The sequence below is a fragment of the Teleopsis dalmanni genome, chromosome 1 (assembly GCF_002237135.1).
Source record: "Teleopsis dalmanni isolate 2A chromosome 1, ASM223713v2, whole genome shotgun sequence".
NCBI classification, from domain to species: Eukaryota; Metazoa; Arthropoda; class Insecta; order Diptera; family Diopsidae; genus Teleopsis; species Teleopsis dalmanni.
This window is the reverse complement of record NC_051846.1, coordinates 156,277,354-156,282,507: the sequence shown is the minus strand read 5'-3', so window position 1 is coordinate 156,282,507 and position 5,154 is coordinate 156,277,354.

The window sequence follows — 5,154 nt, the reverse complement described above, 5'->3', positions numbered from 1 at the left end:
GCGGGGTGGCAATTTATTGCAAGTCTCATTTAAAAAGTAATTTGGTATGTATATCTGGTGAGTCTGACATTGAATTTGTTGTTATAAGCATCAATGTTGGTTTTCAGAAAATATTGGTGGGGTGCGTGTATAATTCACACAAACGCTTTAGTTGCGATCCATTTTTTGATTCACTGCAACCCATTGCGCTAAATTTCGACTTCTTAGCAGTACTTGGCGATTTCAATAATGACCTTCTCTCAAACTGTGGTAATGTTTCCCGTTTAAATGATCTTATTGCCATGTCGGGCTTAAATATTGTCAATAGGACCATACCTACTAGATATGCCAATAATGTTAAGCCTAGTCTTCTGGACATAATTGCAGTTTCTGATATAAGCAAATTGTTGTTGTTTGAACAGATTTCATTTGTTTCAGATCATGACCTACTATTTATTACGCTTGACTTCAAGAAAACTAAAAAATCCATCTCAACTAGATTTTCTTTTTGGGATTATAAGTCAATTGATTCAGTGGGATTATTTTGTGAACTTAATTCAACTGAATGGAATGAATGTTGGTCTGGTATTTCAGTTGATCAAAAATTAGTTGCATTTAATAAAAAATTGCTTAGCCTTCGTCATCGGTATGTACCTTTTCGTACTATTACCGTCAATAATGTTTCTTGCCCATGGTTTAGTACTACAATAAAACGTTTTATTAATTTAAGAAATAGAAAATATGCAGTTTGGAAAAAGTACCCTACGGAATATAACTGGATGAAGTTTAGAATTGCTAGAAATGTAGCTGCTAGAACTGTTTTTAAGGCTAAGTCAGATTACTATGAATCTAAGCTTGGTGGTACTAAATCTACTAAAACCCTTTGGAATAATATCAAAATGCTTGGGGTTACAAGAAAAAGTAAAAATATATGCAATATGGACCCAAATGCTCTAAATAACTTCTTTGTTTCTTCTGTAGAGGATAATGGTAGCTCTTCTTCAGTATTCTTTGATATGAATATTGTTGACGCTAATAAAGGCTTTAGTTTTTACTGCGTCAGTGAAGATATTGTTTTTAAGAATTTAATGAATATTAAGTCTAATGCTGTTGGGCTAGATGAAATTCCTCTTAAATTCATAAAGCTCATTTCACCATTTATAATATCTCCATTAACTCATATTATAAACTATTGTATTACTACCTCTACATTTCCAGTGGCATGGAAACAAGCTAAAGTTATTCCAACTGAGAAAAAAGTTAATGCTTCATTAGTTTCTGACTATCGACCTATCAGTATTCTTTCTTCTCTCTCCAAAGTGTGTGAGGCTATAATGTCTGAACAGATTCGTAATCATCTAAACGTTTTTCATCTGCTATCTCCTTATCAATCTGGTTTCAGAAAAGGTCATAGTTGTGCGTCTGCCTTGCTGAAAGTCCTTGAAGATATTAGATTAAGTTATGATAGGGATTTGGTTACTTACTTGTGCCTTCTAGATTTTTCAAAAGCATTTGATCGAGTTGATCACGCTTTGCTCTGTAAAAAGCTCATAAATAAGTTCCACTTCTCCAGTTTAGCTTCTAAATTTATTTTTAGTTATTTAACTGAGAGATCTCAGTCAGTAGTTACTGATAATAAATTTTCAAATTTTAAACTTCTGTTTTCTGGGGTTCCTCAAGGATCGATTCTTGGGCCATTGCTATTTTCGATCTATATTAATGACGTTTTCTCAGTATGTCAATTTTCGAGGCTACATGGATATGCCGATGATATACAAATGTATTATTCGTGTCGGAGTGATAATTTAAATGACATTGTCACAAAGATCAATATAGATTTAACATGCATACATCGCTGGGCGGTTGAAAACAATATGCTGCTAAATGCAGATAAAACCATCATATTGCCGCTTAGTAGGTCTGAATTAAACTTAGACGAATTACTATCGGTAGCTATTGGAAACTCAATTATTAAATATAGTGCATCAGTTAAATGTCTAGGATTTAATTTGAATTCAAAGCTACATGCCTCTGATCATATCAATCATGTCGTTAGGAAATCATATATTTGCCTCAGATATTTGAATTTATCTGCTAAGTATACCCCTGTCCATGTCCGTGGCTTATTGGTCAGACAACTAATATTGCCTATAATTACTTATGCCGCGTTGGTGTACTGTAAACTGGACTACGAGTCCCTTGCTAAACTGAGAACAGTAGTAAACTGTTGTACTAGATACGTCTACGGCCTTAAACGTTTTGATCATCTAACAGTTTATAGAAACGCTATACTGGGTTGTGACATTGAGCAGTATTTAAATATTCGAATCTGCCTATTTCTGTTCCAATTAAAAACTTCTAAATATCCTGAGTACCTTTATAATTGCTTGCAGCCTATGCGTTCCACAAGATCTCTCCTTTTCATAATTCCAAGATTTAATTTTGTTGCTACCACTAGGTTTTTCTTTATTCATTCAATTCGATTATGGAACGCTTTGCCAAGTTCAACCCGAAATGCATGTGATTTAAGAGTTTTTAAAAAGTTATTGTTAACTGAACTTATTTGATATATTATTTTTATTTTAAATTAAATGTTAATATTAGTTTAATTTTTATACTTCCTTTATATCATATAATAATATCCAATTTGAAATTATAGCAAAATTGTATTTTTTAACTCAATTTTATTATTTTCTACTATTTGTAATTTTCAAAATAAATTGTACTTGAATAAATATTTTGTTAGCTTTTAAGTTAGTTTTTAAGATAGTGCAATAAAAAGCATGTACTTAATGCACTTAATATTATAAATAAAAAAAAAAAAATAAAAAATAAAATAATAGTAATATAACTATTAGTAGTTAAATCAGACAAAGGCAACAAAACTGTTGTCATCACAAAAGCAAATTATGATTCAAAAATTAATAGTATGTTAAATGATATAATGTCTTACAGAGTTTTAAGAAAAGAGCCTACAACTTCGTTACAAACTAAAAATAAAACATTAGTAACAAAATTATATGATGACCACAATTCATCAATTTTTAATTACTTGCAAATTAGACAACTTAGTTAAATTAATTTGCTTTGATACAACAAGTTCTAATACTGGTATTCACAATGGTGCCGCCTTTTCGCTTGAGCAGAAATTGGGACGTGAATTACTTTTTCTACCATGTCGCCATCATATCAGCGAAATATTTGTAAAAGCTGTTTTTGAACTAAATTTTGGTACCTCATCGGCTCCAGAAATTATAATTTTTGAGCGTTTTGCGCGGAAATGGAGAGATATCGATACTAAGAACTTCAAAAGTGGAATTCAAGATGAAAGTTTTGCCTTTCAAACTTGAAATCTCACCAAAATCGACTAGATTATAAAGAATTATTACAGCTTTCTCTTCTTTCATTGGTGGATATGATCCAAATTTCAAACAGTTTTGCGTTCCTGGAGCAACTTTAAATGCCAGATTTATGGCAAAAGGAATTTATGTTTATGAAATGTTTCCATTTCGAGATGAGTTCAAGCTGACGGTAAAAGAATTAAGCGCCATACGCAATATTTGTATTTTTCTGGCTCGCTATTACGTGCAGTATTGGTTTGCATACCAGCACGCAATTGAAGCGCCACGTAGGGATTTACAACTAATTAAAGATGCCATCCAGTATTTTGATAAACAAATTTAAGCGGTTTTATTAGAAAAACTTAAAAATCACTTGTGGTATTTGTCAGAAGAAGCAGTTGGCTTAGCATTTCTCGACTCTTGAAGTTCCACTGAATACTAAACGAAAAAGATGACGATCTTCCATGTTTAAAAAACATGTCAAGCGACAATCGAAGACATAATGAAGCTCGAAGATAAGGATCTCAGCTATTTTGTTACTTGTAAGACGAAACGGTTTTTTCTTCGATTATAAATTTGCTCTGATTTTTTGAAGTACGATCGGTCATCATGGGATAAAAGTGGTGATTATTCTTCTGGGCTGCAAGTTTGTAAAAACCTGACAGTTGTAAACGATCCAGCAGAAAGAGCTGTGAAGTTAATCACTGACTTCAACCGAGCCTTAATATATGACGAAAAAGACAAGCAGTATTTATTGCAAATTGTTGAATATTATCGAAACATGTATCCATATCATACTAAATCGTCATTACTAAACCGAAAAAATAGAGTATAATTAGGTAAAAACATATAAATAATGTAAATAAGTCAAAAATATTCCTGAAATAAAACTATTAGTAACATATTTTACGAGCAAAGTAGTAATTTTTATGACTTATTTTATATTGAGGTACTTTAACAACTTTGAGCTCAATTTGGCACGGGTTGGCACAATGCGATTGATCTGAAATTTAATTTTCCTTAATTTATCATCAAAAGAAATATTTTAAGAAACATATATATTAAAAATTAAAAAAAAAAAATTTTTGCGGCCACTCTAGTATCCATATACCAACATTTTTATTAGACATTTAAAATTTATTCATGCTTACTTTGATTTGTTTAAAAAGTTCAAAGTCTCTAAAATGAATCGTTCAACTATCCTGTTGAATTTTTGAATTCGCTGGACTTAGCAGGAGTGCCATCACATAACTTAAGAATTCGCTCACCTGTAATCATGCAGCGGAATTTAATTGCACCCAAGTTATACAACGGCATGAGATTAGTCATAAAAAAAATTTTGTGCAATGTACTTGAAGCTACAATTTTGAATGGCAAATTTGAAGATGAAGCTGTTTTGCCACGAATCCCAACGATTCCTTGAGACTCACCCATTCTATTAAGACGTCTGCAATTTCCAATTCGCTTGGCATTTGCCATGATTATTAATAAGTCACAAGCTCAAACAATGTCGATTTGTGGGCTAGATCTAGCAAATCAGATCTTTTCACATGGGCAACTATATGTGGCGTGTTCTCGCGTTAGAAAACCGTCAAGTTTATTCATTTATACTCCTCAAGAATTGACTAAAAATATTGTTCATCAACTCGCATTAAAATGAAATCAAACAAACATTATTGATTATTACGAATTGTTTTTAGAAAAATTGATGTTATATCAAAATAAAGAATAACAAAATTATTACATTATTTGTCTTTCATTTCTTACTTTGTTTAATATCCTAATCAATTACTATATCATGCGGGACAACATCTGTCGGGTCCGCTATTATATT